This window comes from Pongo pygmaeus, chromosome 2, assembly GCF_028885625.2.
Source record: "Pongo pygmaeus isolate AG05252 chromosome 2, NHGRI_mPonPyg2-v2.0_pri, whole genome shotgun sequence".
Taxonomy (NCBI): Eukaryota; Metazoa; Chordata; class Mammalia; order Primates; family Hominidae; genus Pongo; species Pongo pygmaeus.
Genome location: NC_085930.1, coordinates 151,765,534 through 151,791,350, shown reverse-complemented (window position 1 = coordinate 151,791,350; position 25,817 = coordinate 151,765,534). Strand labels below are relative to the sequence as shown.

Genomic DNA, 25,817 nt, shown 5'->3' with positions numbered 1-25,817 from the left:
CACTCTCCGCCTCCTGGGTTCAAGCGATTCTCCTGCCTCAGTCTCCTGAGTAGCTGGGACTACAGGCAAGTGCCACCATGCCCAGCTAATTTTTTTGTATTTTTAGTAGAGATGGGACTTCACCATTTGGGCCAGGCTGGTCTCAAACTCCTGGCCTCAAGTGATCCACCCACCTCAGCCTCCCAAACTGCTGAGATTACAAGCATGAGCCACTGCACCCAGCCTAAATTCCTCTCTTCTTGAGGTTCCAAGATGACATGGGGCTCCTGGGCCTGTTAGGAAGTGACATTCTTTACTCACCACAGGTTAGGAACCCTGTATAGGGACTAGGTAGACAAGGTATGAGGCCGGTTTTCCCAATGGGCTTTTATTGGCTCTGCAAGTCAAGCTTGATTTTTTTAAGGGAAGCATGCCCTTTCCAGTCCAAGCCTTGGTAAAAACAACCAGTTTCTCCAGTTGCATCCTGCTGCAAAACAAAATGGATTCTTATTGATTGCACTGATGCAAATAGCTATGTTGCCATAAGTTAAGAATATTCACAGTTTCCAAATTCTAGAGAAACCAGGCAGAGAGAAACAAATATGCCTTAAATTTTGTTCACAGGAGTATAACTTACTCAATTGTTAAAAGCTGTAGGTAGCTCAAAAGAAAAGTTTCCTTGGCTCTGAAAAACAAAACAAAGATCAGCAATGTTTTAAGCAAAAAAGTTTAAAAAGATTACTTCAGTTTTATGTTAATTCAGTCCATTCGGTTACCTCTTGTTGGCTTGATATTCATGAACATTTCAGCTCTTCATGAGTCCTGTATGTTTTCCTCTATTCCAATGTTACAATATCCAAAGCTATCAGAAACCTGCATTTGAGATCACCTGTCAAAGTCCTATAGCTGATTATAAACCATAGTTTGAAGAGGATCAAAGCAAAGCAACAATTGTCTGTGAATGACAAAATGTCTTTGGGTAGTCACAGTCAAAAATATGATTGACAAAGGAATTTGCTTATTTCTGTGGTTTGCAATAATATAACCTTAATCTTGATTGATAACATATACTCAGATATTAGAATTTTAGAAATCCTATACAATTTTGGGACATATATTAATATTATTCACTGAAATATAAACTGAAGGTTAAACGTTATTTTTATTTTGGCAATCCCAAATAAATATGTCAAATAATCCTGTTTACCTCTCTTTTGGATGCTCCAGGGGCCCTCTGTAGCATCCAAAAGTAAGGATTTAGAAAACACAATTTTGAAGCTGAAATTTGATTTTGGGAGGCCTATCAAACATGCTAAATGTTCAAAACACTTGATAGTTTGAAATAAAATTCCAGGTTACCACAAGTCATTTAGCCAAAATGATGACTCAAGAATTTTTTAAAAGGCAAAAACCTTTCATTATCCTTTACTATTACATGAAAATCTTGTTCAAAAGAGAGAAAATCTAATTTCACCCTTGCATTAGTCTACTATTAATGTCAACCACAATTTTTTAATGAAACCTTATAAATAACTCTATCCAATCTTAACTAGTTTGGTCACGAGGTGAGATTCTTATAGACCTTTTATAACCCTTTATAAATTTTTGTTAAAGAGCAGATTAGTTCCTTAAGAAAATCTTGTTGTGCTTTTATTTCAATGCTCAATTTATGGAAAAACCATATAATATCCTCTTGAATTTAGTCAATATGTTCAGGCACAGAGTTTCTCTTACAAGATTAATTTTTACAAACCTTCCACAACTTGGTTAAGCCTTTAGCTTTATCTTATTTAATTTAAAACAATCTTTTAACCCTTTAAACTACACAAAAATTTACATTTTCATGCCTTCTTATAATTTTTACTAAAAACATGTTTTACTTTTCTTACACACCTTGCATGTAAATCTATTTTCAGTAGTCTCAGTTACATGTTATAATGGTAACTCTTATTAATTTTTAATTTTAATGTAAAACCTGGTAAGTTATTTTAATTATGTGCTAGGTGCAGCTAAGGTCTGACACTTCCCAGCATAGTTAGGGGCATAGTTAACGTCATATGTCCCCAGGCCTTACCAAACTGTAAAGCAGGCAAGTTGAACAAATTTTCAAAAGCCAAAGAAGCTGTTTATAACCTTCAAACATTTAGCAAACCTCATGTCTGACCTGCATAATCTACACCATATATTTACATTTTGAAGACATTTGTATTTTACCAATTATCTTTAAAGCTGTTTTTATTTATCAGATATGAAAGTCACATTAACTAAAAGGCATTACAGCTTTTGTTTCTTCAAAAAAAATTGATCTAAGTGCTTATTTTTCTTTAGGCCGATCAGTTAGAGCTCTTTTTTATAAACATCACACATACAACACATATATAATTACACAGGCAGACAGAAGAAGATCCAGTAGTTGTAGGATTTTTCATTTACCAATCTCCTAATTGGATTACTGGCTTCAGGGTGGAGCTCTTAAACAAACAGGGCTAGAAAAACATGCAGTTTCTAGGGCCTAATAAACAGGCATAGCTGGATGACAAAAACAGATTTTGAGAGGGATATATCTGCTTTTAATTCCTGGGGTTTCATGAGGAAAACAGAGGTCTTTTTTCCTAAACAGAGTCCATGGCACCTTCTCTGTTTTTCCCAAGGAGTCCCATGCTCTCAGAAGTTACCTTAGGGCCTCTTATGTGTGCATTGAGTGGCAAGACAAAATGGAGAAAAATAATTCAGTCAAGAGAGGAGAAAAAACATTTTCCAGCAACACAAGATCCAATAAAAGAAAAAAAAAATGTATTTTTTTAAATGTATTAAAAAATGTATTTAAAAAGGTATTTTAAATATACCTATAGCTTGGATATCTACTTTTAGTTATGCTGGTTTTTAACCATAACATTCTTTAAGAAAATACTTTTAAATCCTTTGTTACCCAACTTTAGCCAAGTGGCCAATATTTCTGGCTTTTGAATTTTACCAAAAGTAACCTCACAGGTGAAACCAACAAGCCTCAACTAAGGTTATGACTTAACTGTGAGCATACAAGGTATTTTCAAATAGGTGGTAAGCAGTTTTCACAAAATCTGAAATCTTTAAAGGTAGCTCAGACAAAGGAAGATTTAAGAAAGGAAGTTAGAAGTTGTTCTTGGAGGGGAGATATTAACTAGAAAGTACTCATTCCCATTGTAAAATGGCAGAGACCAAAAGAAAGTACTGCCACATGGTTACAAGGTCAAGCTCCCAAGGATATAAAACAAGATGGAGACCTCTTCTAGTTTTTTTCAAAACTTTACAGTGATCTTTACCATTCCTTTACCAGTTTGCACAGGGAGAGAAAGGTCAGAAGTCCGACTGGTTAAAAAAACCTTTACTCTTTGCTGGCATGTCAGGTTTCTGGGTTCCCTTCCCCCAAGTTCAATTTTAAGCCAAGCAGTTTAAAGTTTGGGGAAATTAGCTTTTCCCTGTTTGGGGAAGGCATCCGAGGGGAGTGTCCTGTGGTACAGGGACACGATTACCTATCCACAAAGAGAGGACAGAGGAAGAAAAGGAAAAAAAATAAAAGTTCTTTTTTGCAAAGGAGTCCCAGTGATTCAGGGGGCATTTGAGAGAAATACAGACTGAAGATGATTGCTTAGCCATTTGAAAAGGCGGGGGGGAAAACTGTCCCTTAGTTCCTTTCTCTTGCCAGCAAATACCAGGGTATGTGAGGGTTAGAAAGAAAAGACATTCCCCTTCTTTCTTCCATCCTTATATCCCAAGTCCTAGTGACCTCAGCAGGGTGCCGCCCATGGGTGCCAATGCAGCTTTCACCCATGTTAACAGGAGGCCCAGGTGGTAGGAATTATCCACACTCACCCACACACTACCTGTACCCCATGCTGTCGGTAACCTTTGAGTTTCCCAGACCTCATTTATGCCATGGATACTAGCATGACCTCTATCCATGAAATGGAGGGGGGCACCTAATCAGCAGGAATTAGTCATGCTCACCTGTGCTGTTCCCCTTGACTTCTGTTGTTGTCTGCCTCTGGATCCCTCAGATCCAGCTTTTCTTTCTAGGGCTTCAACCTGAAGCTTGGAATTGAGTTTGGGACAAAAAGGTGTCTCAGGAGGATGCATAGACTCATTAAGTTAGGGAGTCCCATGAACTGGGTCCTGGCCTAGTAAGACACCTTTCAAAAGGGAAAAAACCTCTCACACAGAAAAGCTCCCTGTATTTGCAGGGCTATGTGAACTCCTAACATGGTGGAGAAAAGAAAAAAAAAAAGCTTAAGTGCAGGGGGGAAGGTGCCTGGGGAAAAAAGCCTCTTGATCTATGAAACTGGGTTCCTTCAGCAGGGGAAAAACTCTTAATCACTGTACCCTCCTTGCCAGGCAGAAACCACATTGTTCTGAATTGCATATCTGATGGCTGGGCCAAATGCTCATTCTACCTAGTAATATCTCTGCAATATGCAACACCCTTAACATTTTAAAAGAAGAAATAGGCACTGTGACAACCCCCAGAAGACAAATACCACAGAAAAGACTGCTAGATTGGAATGAGGCCAACATTCCCAAATCCCCGAGAGCAATGGGCTGGGGGGTTGGGGTCCTCTCCAGCACCTTGTCCTCTGTAGCCAGGCCATTCATTCTTAATGGGCTCACCAGAGGTTCAGCATTTCATCTGCCTTCAGAAAAAAAGTCTGAGGACAAGAAGCCTCAGAAAAAAGTGAAGAGTCTAGGTCCACATTTACTCGCTCTTCAGGTATCCCAGACAAGCCCCCAAAATAATGTAGGATTTTTCTTCTTGGCCACTTTGCAAGCCAGGGACCTCCCATCTGGGCCCTGTTTGGCCACTCTGGCATGCCTCAGCTCACCTGTGTTATAGCTTGTACCCACGTTCAGTGATTCCCAAGCTCTTGCACCACACCCAAGAAGAATGAGAATATGCTCCACATTGAAGGGTGAGGAGAGCAGAGAATTTTATTTATTTTTATTTATTTATTTATTTATTTATTTATTTATTTTTGAGATGGAGTCTCACACTGTTGCTGAGGCTGGAGTGCAGTGGCACAATCTCAGTTCACTGCAACCTCTGCCTCCCGGGTTCAAGCAATTCTCCTGCCTCAGCCTCCCAAGTAGCTGGGATTACAGGCAACTGCCATGATGCCCAGCTAATTTTTTGTATTTTTTTTTAGTAGAGAGGGAGTTTCACCATGTTGGCCAGGCTGGTCTTTAACTCCTGACCTCATGATCTGCCCACCTCAGCCTCCCAAAATGCCAGCAGCAGAGAATTTTATTAAGTGATGAAACAGCTTTCAGCAGAGAGGGGATGTAGGGGTGGGCCCCCTACACAAAGGCAGGAAAGTCCCCAGTGTGGCTGGGTCTGGGGCTTTTTATGGACTCAGAGTGGGAAGTATGTGCTGATTGGTTTTGAGTATGCAAAAAGAATGGTTAAAGTGAAGGCACCACTCAAATTTGGGCATGATTGTGTAGAACACCAATTAGGAAAGGCTAGGTATATGTAAAATAGGTTAAGGGTGAAGATCAACTAGAAGAAAGTACGCCAAATAAGAAGACAAGTTCTCAATCTGGTCCAAGGATTTAACCTGTAGCTTGGCTTTCAGGCTTTAAAATGCCTTTGGCTTGGAGGTGGGGTTTCACCAGAGACCCAATCCTCTCTGCCTAAGCATTTGGCTGCCTCCTGCCACTCTCAGTGAGAGTGTAAATTAGTTCAGCCACTCTGGAAAGCAGTTTGGAGCTTTCTCGAGCAACTTAAAACAGAACTACCATGTGACCCAGCAATCCTATCACTTGGTATATATCCTAAGGAAAATAAACCATTCTACCAAAAAGACACATGCACTCATATGTTTCATGAAAGCACTAAGCAAAGACAAGGAATCAACCTAGGAACCTATCAACAGTGGATTGATTAAAGAAAATGTGGTGCATGTACACCATGGAACACTACACAGCCATAAAAATAACACAATCATGTCTTTTCCAGCAATATGGAAGCAGCTGGAAGCCATTATCTTAAGTGAATTAATGTAAGAAGAGAAAACCAAATACTGATGCTCTCACAAGTGGAAGCTAAATACTGGGCACATATAGACATAAAGATGGCAACAGTAGATACTAGGGACTACTATGAGGGGAGAGAAAGAGGGAGAAAAGAGTTGAAAAACTACCTATTGGTTACTATGCTCACTACCTGGGTGATGGGATCATTCATACCCCAAAGCTCAGCATCACACAATGCATCCATGTAACAAACCTACATGTACCCCCTGAATCTAAAATAAAACTTCAAATTAAAAAAGAATGGACTGGGCACGGTGGCTCACACCTGTAATCTCAACACTTGGGGAGGCCAAGTCAGGTGGATCACTTGAGGTCAAGAGTTTGAGACCAGCCTGGCCAACATGGTGAAACCCTGTCTCTACCAAAAATACAAAAAATTAGCCAGGTGTGATGGCAGGCACCTATAGTCCCAGCTACTCAGGGGGCTGAGGTGGAAGAATCGCTTGGACCTGGGAGGCGGAGGTTGCAGTGACCCAAGATCACAACACTGCACTCCAGCCTGGGCAACAGAGTGAAATTCAATCTTAATAATAATAATAATAATGACATTATAATAATATAAAATAATAAATTACTTCATAATACTTTAAAAGGGAGAGAGATGTGTCTCCCTCCTCTCCTATGCAGCTCCTCACCAGGGTACACAGCCAGAGGGCAGATGCAGGATGGATTTCAGTGGCATTCACTGCAACACTGGTGATTTGTTGCCAGATATAACCTGTACAACTGTATGAGGGCCTGTAAAAATAAGTAAAATAATGCTTAAAAATTCCCCAAAATTAGCCCACCACCTTAAACCCCCACATGTACCAAAAGCAGCAGAAATAGCTGCTTTGCTTGCATTAGCCAGAAAGAAAAAGAAATTATAGCCACACTTCATTACGGTAGCAACACATTGTGACACTGGTTCTCTATGAAGAAAGACAAGTGCTCTGGGCACATCATGAGTCTCACAGTGCACATTGCCACACACAGAAGCAAATTCTCTTCTAGGCAATGTTATCTCTTATCCTTGTAACTTATAAACTCTTATGCAGAGACATGGAATTTTCCACAGGTGATCTCTCTGCCTATGTGTGTAATTTCTATGGTGTACTGGTGAGTGAAGTGGAATGTACAATTTCATACAGATATCATTTGGCATCACAGGATTAAAAACCCAACAGAGGAAAACACTGAATAAAGAAAGTAGCTCTCAATCTAGTTGGTTTCATTCCTCATCTTCTCAGTTCTATTATTAGTCTCTTCCCCCCTTTCATCTTCTATCACAGTTGCTGAATTCTGAATTCCCAACGTTTTTTGTTTGTTTGTTTTTTTGGAGACAGAGTCTTGCTCTGTCACCCAAGCTGGACTGCAGTGATGGGATCCCGGCTCACTGCAACCTCCGCCTCCCAGGTTCAAGTGATTCTCCTGCCTCAGCCTCCCGAGTACCTGGGACTAGAGGTACGCACCACCACGCCCAACTCATTTTTGTATTTTTAGTAGAGACGAGGTTTCACCATGTTGGCCAGGCTGGTCTTGAACTCCTGACCTCAGGTGATTCGCCTGCCTCAGTCTCCCAAAGTGCTGGGATTACAGGCGTAAGCCACCGCACCCAGCCGTATTCGCAAAATTTTATGTCAACTCTTTACACTTTGGCTCAGATCTTGCCTAATTACATGCTGAAAAGTTAGATGCAATTTTGGTTCAAAATATAACATCTCATTAGTTTTCAGACGATATATCTTCATCATTCTATAGGTTTCTCTTTTCTCAGTCATAACATTACATGTAGTTCTACTTACTTCAAAGGAACAACCTTTCAGCTCAAGTACAGTTTCTGCCACATCCATTTCTAGAGCACAAAATGTTTTGTTGATTTCGTGCACTGTTTCTTTGCTTTGCCTTGTTAGCTGTCAATTTTTATGCACAATTTTATTGTTAGAACACAACTTATTATGCAGAAAAGTCTCTTCTGCAAATCCATGCCCCACTTACAGTTTTTGGAGACAATCTGCATTGTAATGCCACAGGTCAAATTCCAATTCAACAAATAACCTAAACCCCTAGCCTTTCTATGAAAATGTTGTTTTCTTAATCTCCAGCCAATGTTCCATTTGTCATTTATTTCAGGATCTAATTGGCTTGATGAAATTTTTATGCAACATAAGAAATCAGGAATTTATTGTAGTGAGATACTGTTTTGATTTTTATGACAAGCACCTGGGTGCACCCAGATTTTTTTCCCATCATTATTTTAATGATGGATATTTTGTTTCTTTTATCCTCAGTATCTCATCTGCCTAGAACAAGGAGACTGGTGTGATTTTGACCTGTCATTATAGTTCATCATTGTATACTCATTATAGTGAGCCGCGCAAATGTATATAGCCATTGCCACTGCCTGGACTCTGTGCCTGAAGAATGCAAATTTGATGTACGACATCATGACATGTGGTGTTGTGCTTGGCAGAATGGCAGCACCAACGAAGCAGGGATAGTAGTCACTGATGACAGAAGGAAGCGCTCTCCTGCTGGTGAAAATTAATTCTTCTCAGTTAACATGCATGGCACTGCTCTGGAAGCTTTTGGATCTCTGGCTTGTTTAGCTCTGTCCACAATAATGTGGAAGCCACAACATCTTTACATATTTGGAGCATTTTTGCTGGTGTCACCAGATCACGGCTCTTGGGTATCCATTTCTCAAATGTGGCCCTTCTGCATAGAGTGCTGTGTTGGAGAGGAACCTAAGAAAGGTGGTGGCAGTTGTTATGTTTTGGCTGAATGGCATTGTTTCTTAAACAGCTGGATTTGGCCAGCCATCATGACCATCAGTTTGGTGTTTACGGCCCTTATGAAGCTCCCATTTCACTCAAGAAGGCAATTGTTTACTTATGTTGTACTGGAAACCCTTAGAAATATGTGCTCAATAGTTGCAGATGTACCCACAGCTTTCCCATGGTCCCAGCCTGGGTCAGCGATCTTTTACATCCTTTTAAATAACCCACACTGCAATCCCCCAATAGAATATTATCCATCTGGTTATTTATGGCAAAGTGCTGAATATGCACTGTGTTTATTTGGGCTCACATTTAGTCTAATCCCATGGTTCCTCCTGATTCAAAGTCTTGATTTACCTACAAGACCTCCCACATCACTGATTCTTGCTGTCAAAGGAAGGTGGATAATGTCATCAGCTTGCATGGTTTACTTTCAAAGCAACTTGCAGATACTAGTCCTTATATCTCCCACAAGAGAAGGATGGAAATTTTAAGAAAACTGAACATGTGGTACTAATTTTGCCCATAAATAACTAGGTCCAGCAGAATTTTAGCAACTTTATTTCAGTGTCTCCCAAGGACTACTGAATGCCTAAACACTGCTCAGAGAACAGAAAGCTAAGAAAAGAAGATCTCCTCTCTATCCTCCCACATCCAATCATTCTCCTCCCCATTTCTCCCACAGAAATGCCACCTGGTTGGTAGCAAATAAGCAGGTAAGCCTCATGGGCAACATTAGAGATACATAAACATTCCAAATAACATACATAAACAACTGAGATACATAAACTGACCTAGTCCAATGGTACTGCAAGCCAATGACAGCAAAAGGAATGCTGAGTCCACAATCAGGAGCTTCTTTCTGCCCTCGAGTTCTGTGTTTATTCTCCAGAGTCACAGTCTCTTTCAAGTGGTCTAAAGACCTTCTTAAAGTGAAATTTAAACACTCCCCTCCTCCCATAAATCACTATGTCTAAGGCTGGATACTGACAGCCTTTTGGAAACACCCTCCAGCTGATTCTGGTGCACACTTAAGTTGAGGAATCACCGTCCGTGGCAGCAGCACACACCTCGACTCAGCCTTTCATGGTCTTTTCCCCGATTTGGAAAGTCCATTGGTCCCATGCCAATCTCCATCCAAAGAAAGCCTCTTCCAGGGAGACTTACAGAATTACTACAGGAAAAAGCAAAAGCTAATGCCCAGAACTCCTTCCGGAGCTCATGTTTGAACCGCTGAGTTAGCTGATATTATAGAGATGCATGTGCTTATCTTATTTCCTTTCGTATGGGTTCCTAAACCTCATTCGTTGCTCTACCACTTTTATTCTCCTTCACCATAAGCAGATTCCACTTGTCCTATTGTTTAATATTTTCTTTCATCTGACTCACTGTTCAAGACCTAATTTATGTTTATTTTAAATAAAAATTATATACCACCACAGTAAGTTGAAACCATTAACATGTTCCAGAAATGAAAAGTAACCAAAAAATAAAACAAAAAAGTTATAAAATTATAGTTTGATTATGGCCTATAAAAGGCTTAGACATGTTCCTTATTTTTTTTAAAGGAGGGGGAGATTAGCTTTTAGAAAGCATTAAAGACAGAATGCCCCAAACTAAAATTGAAAATCATTTTCTCATTCTCCTAAAAATTACCTCATGAGTAAGTAGTAGGGTTCTTAGTCTTTAAGAACTCTGCCCCAGATATTTAAAGTTTCTCAAAGACAAGGGTAGTGCATTATGGGAGCTATTCTGATTCAAAGGTAGACGTATTGCTGCATAACAAATCAATGTGAACATTTTCTAGTACCATCATGTACATCTTTAAAACCACTTCAGGACTTAGTATGAGTGCTTTGCATATGGAGTGCTCTGAACAAATATTTGTTGAGGGAATGAATGAAGGAATGTACAAACATCCTGGCTGTAAAATCAATTTTGTACCTTTTCTTAGTTTAACTGCTCCATTAACCTCTAGCGGTTCAGTTCAGTGTCTCCCTAGCACAACACAAATTCTACCCTATGATTTCCTTCTCCCATGTGCTGCGTTCCAATTACACAATTCAAGTAGACAGCACCTGATTTGTATGTGATTTGATTGCGGTCAGTTTGGTCATTTATGGAGGCTGAAGTGGATTTTTTGTTTGTTTATTACACTTCCCATCTTGCATGCCAAATCATCCTTTTGGTTTACACTAGGTCATGAACCACACTGTTTATTGGAGCTACTAGTTGGCTTTTCAGTTTGGGTTTTGGTTTAGGGTTGTATGTCTAATATTAATCCTGCAGTCACTAGCTTCTCTGTACCTGAAGGTTTGTGGTTACAGCTATGAAACCTAAAGCAGTTTCACTCAACCTGGAGCTCTGACTCCAGCTCACTAAACAACTTTTTCATGTTATTTTCTTATTAACTTAAGGTTAAATATTTCCATTCCTGGCTCATGAGCATTGCAAAATATGATAGCAATCTCTATGCACCCAAAACCGAGAATTCTTTTGAAATGCTTATATAAACTACATATGCATAGAGTTTGCTTTTGTTAAGACTTTTAAAAACTCTTACTTTGCTTTGCTTTTAAGTGTATATAGACCTTCTTTTCAGAATAACTTATAATCAATTATTTTCTAAATTCAGAGTCACATGGGTACTATATTAGTCTGCTTGAGCTGCTCTAACAAAATACCATGAGCTAGGTGGCTTCAACAACAGGCACTTATTTCTCACAGTTCTGAAGGCTGTGAAGTCCAAGAAGATCAGGCTGCTCACTGATTCAGCTCCTGATAAGAGTCCTTTCTGCAGCTTGTAGGCAGCCACCTTCTCTGTCCTCAGGTGGTAAAGAGATCTCTCTTGATTGATAAATTGATCAGTCTCTGTCAGTCAATCGATCCATCTATCTCTCTCTCCCTGCCTCCCTCCTTATAAAGCCATTAATTCCATCATGGGGGCCCACCCTCATGATCTTAGCTAACACTAATTACCTCCCAGAGGCCCTATCTCCAAATACTACCACATTGGAGGTTAGCACTTCAACATATAAATTTGGAGGGGACACGATTCAGTCCATAGCAGGTATTGTACATGCAGTTACAATAAAAGAGAAAATACGTTCTGCTTCTCATGAGGCTTGGCATTTTTACTCACCAAACAGGCAAAACCTAATAAGACTCATATTCAACATGTTTTTTGAGAAATACTAGAGGCATGAAGTAGATATTTTTCCCCAAATTAAATCACAAAACACATCTATAGTCTGATATAGTCATTTTCCATTTCAAATATTATTACAACTTGCTTATGGAGTGCACATTGGTATCACCTATGCCAGAGGGCCATTTGTTATGACAACCAAAATCTTTAAAAGTTTTTTACTAAGAATGTTCTGCTTCCACTAATGAAAAACTTGCCTATTTAGATCAACACACCATTGACTATAAAAGTTAATGGATATATAACATGAAGGACAAAGAAAAGCCAAGAGAATCTCAAAAGAAAAAAAGTAGAACTTACTTTTTAGATATCAAGACTTAGTATAAAGCTCTCATAATTAAGAAAATATGACTTTAGTGCAGAAACAAAAAAATTGACCATGGACTAGAATAAACCAGGCAGCTCTATCACAGACTCATGTATATGTCTCAGGATCCTTGGGGTGTCACTTTGCCAGCAGGAAACCTCTGTGGCCAGTGGCGCCTTTGTCTGAGTTTTCCTTGGGCCCACTTGGCTCATTCCACCCACTTAGCCTGGTGGGCTGTGCTCAGCTTGCACTACCAGCCCAGAGCCCACATCTGCCAAGGGCAAGCCAGGCACAGGGCAGCAATGGGTGTGTGAGTGAGCAAGTATGCAGTCTGGCTACTGCACACAGCCTGGCCTGCCAGCTGTGGCGGGGTGGGCAGCTCCAAGCACTGGCATGGGTACCGGCTCCCTGCAGGGCTACAGCTGGACCAGGCATACTGCAAGCAGCTTCCACTGTGGGCACTGGGTAACGTGGTGGTGCCCAGAAGCTTGGAGACACCAGGAACCACAGAGCTCCAAAGAGGGTGTCACACCCCTAGCTTGGGGAGCTCTAGGTCTGGGCTCCCCAAAGGGCTGCAGCACTTCTCTCCTATCTTCTCTTTTTCTTGTTGCCCACAATAGGGCAAGCAGGGGGGGGTGTTTCATCCCTGCTTGTGTTGTAGCTCTTTCAGGCCCGCCATTTGGTGGGTCCCAAGCTCTTGTCCCTTGTCCAGGAAGAATGAGATACACAGAAAACTGGAGGGTGAGCAAGGCGAAGAGGTGTTTTATTGAGCAACAGTAGAGCTCTCAAGATACTCAAAGTGGGTAGCTCCTATCTGCAGGCAGGACATCCCAATAGCTCTGCAGCCCTCAGAAGAGGGGAGACCCAGAATAGGCAGCTCCTATCTGCAGACAGGTCATCCCATTGTCTCTGCAGCCCTCAGTGGAAAGGAGACCCACAGTGGGTATCTCTTCTCTACAGGCAGGTTGTCCTGTCATCTGCTCGAGCCTGGCTGAGTCCAGGGTTGTTACAGGCTTCAGAGGGGAGGAAGTATGTGCTGATTGGTCCATGGGTGGCCATGGGCAGGCCCAGAAAAAACACCATACATTCTCACTCCAGTCCACGGAACTGGCAGCCTGGCCCCCAGACTTCAGGCCATCCCTGGCTTGAAGGTGGGGTTTCACTGGGGACCTGCCCCTTTCCACCCAGGAGCGTGTCTGCTTCCGGCCACCATGCAGAGCACCCAGGCCGTTCATGCTGAGGGGCACCTGCAGGCCCATGCCAGGCTGCCCTTAGCCCCACCTCAGCCTCCCTTCCATGATCGTCAGCACCCAAAGTCCAGAAGGGGCCGAGGTAGCAGGAGGCTGGCATGTCAGTGCCACCCCAAGCACCTGCACACCCAGCCGGGTCATGACAGCACCCAGGCTCAGCCACAGCTTTGCTCCGAAACTGGAGCAGGCGCCAGGAGTGGGGAGAGGCCAGGCAGTGGGAGCAGGTACTTCCAAGCCTGCAGAAGCACCAGGGGTCTTCCCAGGCCCCCAAGAGCACAGGGATGCCTGAGTCTGCAGCCACAGCTGGGTGGCTACAGTTGCACCTAGGAATACAGAGTTCCTGCCCCACCAACTTGAAAGAGAGCAGGGCTCCTGTTGGCTCTGCTAAGCATGCAGCCCTGGCTGTGCCTCCACTGCTGCAGCCAGCGTCTTTGCAGCAACTGCTCCAAATAGGCCACTGCTGCCATAATATATGTGGACCCTAAGTTGTGGCAAAGTGGGCACTGCAAAAGGGTAGGACAGAGACAGCCTAAGTAGGACAGAGTTCAAGACCAGCCTGGCCAACATAGTGAGACTCCATCTCTAAAAAAAAAAAAAAAGAACTAGTGGAAAGATAAACTATGAAATGAGAGAAGACACTGCAACACATGTAAGTAACAATGGACCCACCTTACACAAAGAATTCCACAGATCAATAAGAAAAAGGCAGGTAACCTAATAGGAAAATATGTAAAAGATTTGAATAAGCTCTTCACAAAGGAAGAAGATGAAACTGCCAATACACATGAAAAGTTTCTCCATCATATTAGTAATCAGGGAGGTACAATTTAAAACAACAAAGAGGGCCAGACGCAGTGGCTCACGCCTGTAATCCCAGCACTTTGGGAGGCCAAGGTGAGTGGATCACCTGAGTTCAGGAGTTCGAGACCAGCCTGGCCAACATGGTGAAACCCCCATCTCTACTAAAACTACAAAAATTAGCTGGGTGTGGTGGCGGATGCCTATAATCCCAGCTACTCAGGAGGCTGAAGCAGGAGAATTGCTTGAACCCAGGAGGCGGAGCTTGCAGTGAGCTGAGATCACACCACTGTACTCCAGCCTGAGCGATAAGAGCAAAACTTCATCCCCCAAAAAGTAAAAATGAAAACAAAAACCACAAAGAGCTACTACACATCACCGCCAAAAATGTAAAAAATCTGGCAGTGCCAACTGTTAGTGAGAATAAGAACTCTTATACGCTGCTGGTGAAAATCATAAATTATTGCTACTTTGGAAAAAATGGTTTTGGCATTTCCTAGCAAACTTGAGAATTTTGATACCCTAAAACCAAGCAATTCTGGGTCATTCACTATTCCTTATTCACTGGGCGTATTCATTAGAGAATCTGTGGACATGTGCACCAGAAGGCTTAGGAAAGAACCTTCAAAACTACATTGTTTATAAAACCCAAAGAGCAAAAATAAATACATTGTATAGTCAAATGATGGAATATAAAATGAAAAAGAATGAACTAGAGCAGCAGTCTCCAACCTTTTTGGCACCAGGGACTGGTTTCATGGAAGACAATTTTTCCACAGATGAGGACAAGGTTGGTTTCAAGATGAAACTGTCCCATCTCAGATCATCAGGCATTAGATTCTCATAAGGAGTGTGCAACCTAGAACCCTCGAATGCACAGCTCACAATAGGGTTGGCATTCCTATGAGAATCTAATGCTGCCGCTGACCTGACAGGAGGCAGAGCTCAGGCAGTACTGCTCGCTCACCCACTGCTCACCTCCTGCTGTGCAGCCCAGTTCCTAACAGGCCTCAGACCAGTACCAGTTTGCAGCCCAGAGGCTGGGAACCCCTGAACTAGAGTATAAAAAAATACATGAATAAATTTTGCTATTACACTGTTGAGTGAAAGGAGCAAAACATAGAGTATTATCTCCCTCTGCACAGAGAAACCAGCCTCCTCCTCTCCGCTCAGGGAAAAGTACCCTGCAAAGCTTCCCAGTGCCCAGTGACTCTGTCATTCTCTACCCTGCCAAAACACAAATTAATTGCCTGTGCTTCTCAAAGGGTCATAGAATTTCAGAACAAGAAGGAACCATAAGGAAAAGAGACTGAAAGATGTAAAAAGGGTATTCGAAATGACAAAACTACAAAACTAAAAAAAAAAAAGGTCAATTTCTGCAGGGGAAATACCCAAACACCCCACACCTTGCCCTTTTCATTCCATCTCATTAATTAACTTCTCCAGACTGGAGTTTCGCAAACTCTATTATAAAAGAAAATGTTTATGACCACCCACAGTAAGAAGTTGATTTTATGTCACAACACTGTACATACACACACAACAAAATTTCACAAAACAATATTTACATATTGTGTAAGATGCACTCTGATATTTTCCATTCTACTCTATTTTTAATGCTATTCTTAAGCCCTGAATTATTTTCATGGTGTATTAATGGATTATAACCTATATTTTGAAAAACAGTCTGCTCCACAATGCCTCTTCAGCCAGATGGCAAGGAGCTCTGCCTTCAATCCTGGCTCAGCCACTTAGGAGCTCTGAGGCCTTGGGAAAATTACTTAGCCTGTCGGAGTCTGTGTTCTCATCTATAATATGGGATCATTATGTTTACTAGGTTATCATAAGGGTTTAAGAAATGTATATGTAAGGAATTAGCACAGTGCCTGACACACAACGAGTGGTCAATAACCAGTGGCTTTGCTATCAGTTTACCTATTTTTGAATTATATTCTTCAACTGCATGACTTCTCTAGAATGCTATGGCTCACAGAAAGCTGCTGTGAGGGACAGTGTCCTATCACCTCCCAGATTCCTGCCTCGGGGACACAAACTCAGAATTCAGCTGATAGATTCCAGTGGAGATCAGGGGATGAGGAAGCGTAGGGAGAAGGGAGGAAGAGAGGCAGTTTTCTATCTTCCAAAGCCTGTGAGCACAGACCATTTCATCCTCCTAAGCACAGATTGAGAGGCTGCTGGAGCTACAAAGAGTCTTTAAGGTAATCAGAACAAAATTCCTAATGTGAGATCTGAAGGGAACATTTACTAGCTTGTATCAGGAAGAATGGCTTAGAACAGTGATACTCAATTTGAGGAGGGGCAATTTTGTTTGGAGGTAAGCTTTTAAAAACCACAAACATACACACACTCACACAGGCATGACCATGCGTGCACACACACACTCTCTGAGTTGGCTGATAAGAGTAATCATATAGTACAACAGGCCCATTTTATAGATAAGGAACCTAAAGTCCATAGAATGACTAGCTGAAGGTCACAAGACCTGGGCCAGGAACACAGTTCTCTTCTCAGCCAATGCCTTTCTCCCTCTGCAGCTGCCAGCTGCATACTTCCAAAGCATGCCATAGACACCCACTGTGCCTCATGCCCCTGCATACAGTGGGGTTACATACTGGTTTTGGAAAACTATGGATACTTAACCTTCTCTTCCTATTTTTTTTTTACAAGAACCAAAATTGTTCTGTTCATTTGTTTGTTTTTTGTTTTTTATTATTTTTGGTGGGGGTAGGGTTTCACTCTGTCACCCAGGCTGGGGTGTGGTGGTGCAATCATGCTTCACTGTAGCCTCAAACTCCTGGGCTCAAGCGATCCTCCCACCTTCGCCTCCTGAATAGATGGGACCACAGGTGTGCACCCACCAAACCCAAGTAATTTTTTAAATTTTTTGTAGAAATGAGGTCTCACTCTGTTGCCTACACTGGTCTTGAACTCCTGGCCTCAAGCGATCCTCCTGCCTCAGTCTCCCAAAGTGCTGGGACTACGGGTGTGAACCACCACCAAGTTTTTTGTTTTTTAAATCTGTGCAGAAAGTAACACTGATTCCATGTGATGCTAGAAGCATAACCCCTCTACCAGCCTGTTTATCGGTAGCCCCAAACCATCAATTTCTCCTTTTGTGATCTTTTCTGAAGAAGCTACAGTGGCCGTGTAAAAACTGTCTCTCTTCCCATCTTTTCATTCACCTCATTTGATTCTGAAAATCAGAGAATAATCACTGAACCATTAAAACATAGTTGAATCACTGCTTGATGAGAAACCAAGTCATTTCATTGGCAGCTGGCACTGCTAGCTCCCATTTAAGCCCAGGGAAACAGAAAATTTAGGCCATAAAGTCTGGGCTGGCCTGATCCACTCAGTCTGCAAAAGGCAGGAATTTCCCACATCCAGAAGGCCAAACAACAGCTCAGGCTCAATGTTTCTAAGCTTTTGTCAGTTTAAGTTAGTGCTTTAATGCAATTTTAATAGGTAGTGATTTTATTTTGTATCTAATGAAACCAGTGGAGCCTGAAAACAGACATCAGACTTTGGAAGATAATGAGTCTGTTAGCTCTGGTGCCAACGTAGCTGAGCAAGGTACAGTACTTAAGGTACAAAGAATAGACGGCTTCAGAAGAGGCTTTTATTAGATTCATTAGGATGGTCATCAAATGAATGATTTCATAGCAGTTCTAATTAACCAAAGAATGTGCAGGAGTTGCATCTTCTTCCCGCTAATTGGGCATCCAGACGCCAAGGCGTATTCGCTACCTTAGAGATACAGCACACAGATAAACTTGATAGGCTCTTTGTGGGAAAGTGTTTCATGAGGGGGGATTTTATAGCAGAATTTTGAACAACACAAGATAAAAACTTACCAGCCTTCTGGCTCCTTATGGAGGACCAAGGATGCCTGTGAACTTATCTCCTTTCCCAGCCATGAGGAGAGGCAGCAGCAACAGCAGACATGAAACTTTGAGGACTCCCCAAAAATGGTGAGACCCAGGATAAAGGAGAAGAGAAAAAGGCAGTGCCAGACAGCAGAGTGAAGTGTAGGGTGGAGATTTGTTCTGCCAGGTACACAGGACTGCTCTGGAGCAAATCATCGGAATGCAGAGAAGGCATTTGGGACAAGCAGATGGCAGCTGGCAACACTGAAGCTCTCCATAGTGGAGTGAGGCTTGCTGCTGGCAAGGGGGGCTCCTGGCCACCTGCCTGGCTTGTCAATATACCAGAAGGCTGGCCTTCCACATGCCCCATCCGCTCACACAAAAGCACAAGCCTCCAATTTCAGGAAAACTCAGACCTCCACATCCGAAAGGCAAATTCATGTCAGCTACTAGGTGTGTGGAAAATGATCAATCAGAAAAAAGAAAAGAGAGCATAGCAATTTGAAAATAGGACCACAAAAGTAATTTTTTAAAAAGGGAATAATGGAAAGGACTGAAGACCTAGTTGTTCATTTTAAAGCCAGAGTTAAAGTCTCCCAAATATAAAGAAGGAAAGGGGAGGGGAGGGGAGGGAAGGGGAGGGAAAAGAGAAAGAAAGAGGGAAGGGAGAGGGGAAGGGAGAAAGAGAGAAAAAAATATGTCGAGCATGGTGGTATGTACCTATTGTCCCAGCCACTCCAGAAGCTGAGGTGGGAAAATTGCTTGAGTCCAGGAGTTCGAGTACAGCCTGGGCAACATAGCAAGATCCCAGTCTCTAAGAAAAATAAAGAAAACATATGGCAGAAAATTGGAGTCATGGAAAATATATTCAGAAAGTTTTACATCTATCTAATAGTAATTCTAGTAAAAGTGTACAATTATATCTGAAGAGAAGAAATAATCAAAATGATAATAAAAGAAGTTGCAGCCGGGCGCGGTGGCTCATGCCTGTAATCCCAGCACTTTGGGAGGCCAAGGCGGGCAGATCACCTGAGGTTGGGAGTTTGAGACCAGCCTAACCAATGTGGAGAAACACCATCTCTACTAAAAATACAACATTAGCCGGGAGTGGTGGCACATGCCTGTAATCCCAGCAACTCCGGAGGCTGAGGCAGGAGAATCGCTTCAACCCGGGAGGCAGAGGTTGTGGTGAGCTGAGATCGTGACATTGCACTCCAGCCTGGGAAACAAGAGCGAAACTCTGTCTCAAAAAATAAATAAATAAATAAATAAAAGAAGTTGCCACTGAACTTTCATGTGAAGAAAGATAAGAGTTTTCAGATTGAAAGGGTTCATCAAGTTCCAAACAAGATTTTAAAAAAAACAGAAATACCCTCATCTAGATACATCCTGTTAACATTTCCTGACTCCAAGGATAAAAAGAAAATCTTAAAAGCTTCCAGAAAAAAAAAAAAATCAGATTATCAAACTGGAACAAAAATCCGGTTTTTTTAAAGCAGCACTGGGCTCTGGAAGACAATCATGTGATGTATTTAATCGTCCAATGAAAAGTCATTTTCTACCTAAAATTTTATGCCCTGGCAAATATTAGAGTAAAATAGAGACATTTCCAGGCAAACGAGTACCAAAGGATTTATCACCTACATCCTCCATATGAAAGAACTAAGCAAGCAAAATTAAATGAAATAAAATATATTATATATTATGTAAATCAAAGAGTGGCCATTGAATATGATCTCATAGAAGTGAAGGAAACCGGGAGAATTTAAGGCAAAATGCATTAGGCTGTCATGCTTGAAAAATTTCTCTTTAACAAGCAAAAAAATTTTTTAAAAAAAGGATTACATCTCTACTACAAGGTTCAAATCATAGTTGGCTCCACAGTGGCCAATACCTACATAATGACATCATTGCAAATACTGTTAATAGGTTTTCAGCTTTTAGAATTAACCTAAAGACAAGATGACTGCCTTGGTTATAATTACATAAACAGAATGCAGTTGTGGTAAACCATGGCATTGTAAATATACCAACCATAAACTGAGGGGTGGAGAAGAGGTCAAAAAGAGAGACAGAAGAGATGAAAGGAAGAGTGGGTTGGTAATCTACAGGAATTCCCCTGGCTGACAGTCCCCAGAAGAATTAGGCAAAATAACAGGCAACAGAGCAGTAGTATGAAGTGAGCTAACATCTTTCTTGATAGAGAAAAGTAAAAGGGTTCCACTTAAAGTTGATAAATCATGAAGTAGAGGTACAAGCATGTTACCTCGATTTAGGACAGCAAGCACCAGAAAAATTCAGGACAAAATCTATGATCAGTGGCTGCCTCTGGAGGCCCTGCTATAATAGTTGAGAGCAGAGATTTTTAATTTCCATTTTTCATGTTTTTATATGTTTGAAACTTATCATTTTACCATAAGTACATGTTTCTTATGGAATTTTTTAAAATTAAAAAAATTGATTTTTAGTATTGTGGTCTTCACCAATGCTTTTCAGATGCAGTTGATAGGAACTCACTGAATTGAATAGATTCATGGCCTTCACCAGATTGCAAAACCCACTTATCTTTAAAGTACCTTCTTCAGCTGGATGTGAAAGGTCAAAATAAAGTCTCAGATATTTCTTTTTTTTTTCTTAAGAGAAAAAAAAAGAGTAGCTGTGTGAGAACTCTAAAATATATACACAATTAGCACAGTTCGACTACAAGCATAAGTCTCCAAAACAATGACTGTTGCCCCTGATAGTTCATGCCGCTACTAAGGAAAAACATGTGCAGTGCTTTATCCTCTTTCTCTTTTCTGAGTGGTAAGCTCTTCAGGTGCTCAGTGATGATGATAATATTGATTCTCATTAATGATGATGATGATTGGGATTGAATGAGAGACTGGAGAGCAGAGAGAAGCTCTAAGAAAATTCTAAACCCCTGTGGCTTCTAGGATCTTAACAACACTGAATGTCCCCAAGGCCCGTTTCATGTTTCTTTTGATGAAATCATTGGAAACTGTGTCTCTCCTGGTATCTCTACTATAACCCTGGCATCTTCATGGAGCAGGAAAAAAATGAGTTGTCTTGGCCAGGTGCAGTGGCTCACACCTGTAATCCCAATACTTTGGGAGGCTGAGGCAGGAGGATTGCTTGAGGCCAGGAGTTTGAGACCAGCCTGGACAACACAGAGAGACTCTCTCTACAAAAAGCTTTTTAAAAATTATCCAGGAGTGGTGGCGCATGCCTGTGGTCCCAGCTACTCATGAGGCAGAGGTAGGAGGATTGTTTGAGCCCAGGAGGTCAAGGCTGCAGTGAACTGTATCACTGCACTCCAGCCTGGGCAACAGAACAAGACCCTGTCTCAAAAAAAGAAATGAGTTGTCTTGCTATTTGAGTGAATTCTATAATTTTGTGTTGCTTCAGCGTCCATTTTGAATATAGCTTTAAGCAATTTCCCATACCAGAAGCAGGGCTTAGTCACCTTCTACAGTTTCCAGTTCTCTGCCTCCTCCCATTTCCTCAATGTGGTCAGTTCAGATATCTGGCTCATACAACCCCCCTCCTGGTGACTGCCTCCCCGTGGGACAACTAGATACAACCTACTTGACTGGCTCCACTGACCAGACACAACACATGCACTGCGGAGATACGCCCCAGTGGCCTCCTCTAGGCACAGCAGGACTCCAGGGAGTCCAGAGCCTGCCTGCTCTGAACCCACCAGGGAGTCCAGAGCCTGCCTGCTCTGAACCCACCAATTGGAACTCCCACCTGGGTAATGCCCTGGACCCCAAAAAAAGACACAGGCTCGCAGGTCACCCGCACTCTTTCGCTCCCCGCCCGCCGTGGGCTTCCCATGTCCCAGATGGCTCCCCACTTCCTATCGGTCCTGAGAGGTGCGCCTCCCTCTTCTCTGGGCTGTGGAATGCTCTGCTTCTGTTAACTCACGTGTTTTGTTGAGAGGCCTCCTCTGTGTCTCCCCTGTCAGATGCACCTGAACCTAACTTCTTTCCTGGTCGGGGCTCTCCTAGAGAGTGGCTGTCTTGGTAGGAATGAACTGGACACAGATGGGACAAGAGCAACAAAGGCGTCTGCCAGGATAAACACGTTTTCTGTGTGTGGGACACCTGGTCATGGTCGGACACTTAAGCATTAGGCAGTCAGCTGGGATAAAAAAAGATTCCATGGGCCGAGCGCGGTGGCTCATGCCTGTAATTCCAGCACTTTGAGAGGCCGAGGCGGGCGGATCACGAGGCCAGGAGATGGAGACCATCCTGGCTAACACAGTGAAACCCCGTCTCTACTAAAAATACAAAAAACATTAGCCGGGCATGGAGGTGGGCGCCTGTAGTCCCAGCTACTCGGGAGGCTGAGGCAGAAGGGAGAGAACCCGGAAGGCGGAGCTTGCAGTGAGCAGACATCGTGCCACTGCACTCCAGCCTGGGCGACAGAGCGAGGCTCTATCTCAAATAAAAAAAAAAGATTCCATGAAAGGCACCTCATCAACACCCACTGGAACCCCATGGGGCAGGGCGAGGGTTTACAGCCACTCCGATGGCTATCAAAGGGTGTAGCTCACCTCTCCACTCTTTGTGTCCGAGCGGCCTTGTCTGCTGCTTTGACCAAGAGAATGCAGTGGAAGTGAAGTTGTGCAGCCTCAGAGCCTACACCTTCACAGGCCTTGCAGGTCCAACCTCATCCCCTCGGAACACCTGTGGCCACCATGACAGGAAGAAGCCCAGGATGAAAGACCCAGGTGAGAAAGTCCCAGGTGTCCCAGATGAGCCCAGCCCTGGCTGACCCACCTGTTGAGACCCGCTAACGACAGCCCAGTCAACCCACAGGATTGTGAAATCATAAACCAGTGTTGCTTTAAGCCACTAAGATGTGGGGTGGTTTGTTAGCAGCCATAAATAAGTGACACAGAGCTCAGATAACACAGCCCACTAATTGTATAGCTCAGGAACTAGAGGTAAAGTGATTTATTAGGTCCTTAAAGGCAGAATTAAGATAGAGCCCCACAGGCCGGGCGCGGTGGCTCACGCTTGTAATTCCAACACTTTGGGAGGCCGAGGTGGGCAGATCACTTGAGGTCAGGAGTTCCAGACCAGCCTGACCAAATGGTAAAACCCCATCTCTACTACAAATACAAAAAATTAGCTGGGCATGGTGATGGGTGCCTGTAATCCCAGCTACTCAGGAGGCTGAGGCAGGAGAATCACTTGAACCTGGGAGGCAGAGGTTGCAGTGAGCCAAGATCATGCCACTGTACTCCAGCCTGGGTGACAGAGCAAGACTCGGTCTCAAAAAAAAAAGATAAAGCCCCACAATAAAACCAGTGGCTTCTTTAGCACGGACATGGTTCTGGGGTCTTGATATAGACAGAACAATGTCTGTGCTAAAGAAGCCACTGGGTATTGTGGGGTTTGCATCCATTGTGCCCTGGAAGGATGGGCAGCTGGCTCAGGGACCAGAGTCGAGTAGGTGGGGGAGAGTTCTAGCTTGAAGCCACAAGGTCAGACCCTTCCCATTCCCTGACTTGGCAAAGTACCCAGGAGACCTCCAGGTTAGTGTATGGTGGGGGGTGGTGAGGGGTGGCAGGGAAAGAGCCTGCCTAAACGTGCTGGGGGCTCCTCCACCTTGTCTGTGACCTGAGCTGAGGAGCTGAAAGGTTGACAAATGGAAGAAACATCAGAGAGAAGCCTGAGGGCTCCCTCCTGATGGCCTGAGCTTCAGAAGAGAGGCTGCAGAATTGGGATGATGCCCCACAGCCATCCCCTTGTTGAGGGCAGGGTGGCCTCTAAAGCCTCACACCTGCCATAACCACCACAAGGGCCGCTCAGCCAGCGAAGCCAGACAGGCCTGAGGTGGGGGAAGGGGGGTGGTTAGGGGACACTCAATGATAAGGGAAGGAAATGGGGAAGGAAGAAGGGAAAAGGGAGAAAGAAAAGAAACCCCAGGAGGGCTCTGGAAGCGCGCCTCCTCCCCTGGACCTTGGTTGATCTGCTTTATGCCCGCCAGCCAAGGAGGAGGACGATGAAGGGTCATCTGTGGGGCTCAGGGCAGCCATCTGTTTCTCTCCAGTCCATGCCTGGTCCCTCTCTCTGGGCCATGGCAGGAGGTTCCCCCCCAGCTCTGACCTCCCCAATCACTCATCTCTCACCGTGTCCCACGATGGTAGAGGGAACTCCTCAAAACTCAGATCTAGCGCTCACTCTCTTACAAAAATGTGACATCCTCATGGCCTCTGCAAGCTATTTGCACAGCACATTTGAGACTGTTTCTCCCCCATAGCCAGGGACACCTGTACTATCACGTAGCGTTTTGCTTTTAAATGACTCACTTTTCGACTTAAATAAATGTATTGAAGTCATTCTAAGCAATAATACCCATGACATTGTGGGTTTGATGTGCTGTTTATAGTTTTTCGCAATGTGCATTAAAATAATTACATAACTGAAAAATGCAAATGTTCCTTGTGTGCCACCTAAAACCATCCCACTGACTGTATTTCACTCTGAAACCGTATTGAAAGCACACCAGTCAGAATACTTGGGTTGCAAGAAACAGGAACTGAGTCTCTGATTATCGTAAGTAAAAAAATATGTTATAGGAGACTGAGGAGGGCAGGGGGAGGCTGGTAGTCTCACAGGAGAGGGAAGAAGGAAGAAGGTCCAAGCTCACGAAGGACAGGGTCAGTAGGTCTGGCCAGGGGTGGGGGGTCCTCAGAGACTGGACTCCAGCTCACCGAGGTGCAGGAACTGGATGAATGACAGCTGGGCGTTTTCTGTCTCTGCATCACTCTACGATTCAAATTCCAGCAAGGGAATTCCCATCAGCCTGCTTGGATCCCGTGCCCACCCCTTGGGTGCGATTATGGAATGGATACTGCACCATTAAAAAACTGCTGTTCACCACGAGAGGACTCTTGTTTCCTCTTTCTGAAAATGGCCTCTGTAACAACGTTCATGGGTAGAATAGTTCACAACTTCACATGTAAGGTGGAAATAATTTTGTGTCTTGGGCAGATTTGGTTTTTTTGGGGGGATTTTTATGTTCATTTATTTAATGTTGGAGCTTTTTAGACGGAAGGGTGAGCAATAGAGGAAATTAATAGCATTATAATTGTCTAGCTTTTAAAAGCAAATTCAATTTAAATACATGAGAAATGCTGTCATCATCACAATCTACTGATTACCTGAACTCCAAAAATATTCCTTCTGGCTCACATTCTAAGACCAGTTGTACTCCTCCTGGTTTGACTCAAAAGCTCAGAACCAAATTTTGGCCCACTGATGTTAAGTGTGTAGTTTTTAGCCTTATTCCAATTTTATATATCCATACTTGTTTTTTATTTTTTGCATCACTACTTCCGAAACTCTACCCACTTTCTCTTATGCAATGTTTTCTGCTTTTGGAATTTTGATTAAATATGATACAAAACAAGTTGGGCAATGTAGTGATGATGATGATGGTGGTGAAGATGACAATTTGCATGCACAGACCCAACAGGATGAAATGGGTCAGTTTTGGTCAAAGCTCCATTGGAGTCAATAGGTGTCAAGCACTCCCACATTTCAC

General features: G+C 43.0%; 1 long non-coding RNA gene across 1 annotated transcript; it reads right to left on the bottom strand.

Moving 5' to 3' along the window:
- Positions 1-331: 331 nt before the first annotated feature.
- Positions 332-23,030, bottom strand: LOC129033732 (uncharacterized). The gene is made up of 3 exons (XR_008501661.1): positions 22,816-23,030; positions 617-664; positions 332-466 (listed from the first exon to the last, which is right to left on the bottom strand). It is a non-coding gene; the product is annotated as an uncharacterized LOC129033732 (long non-coding RNA).
- Between the last annotated feature and the right edge of the window lie 2,787 nt (positions 23,031-25,817).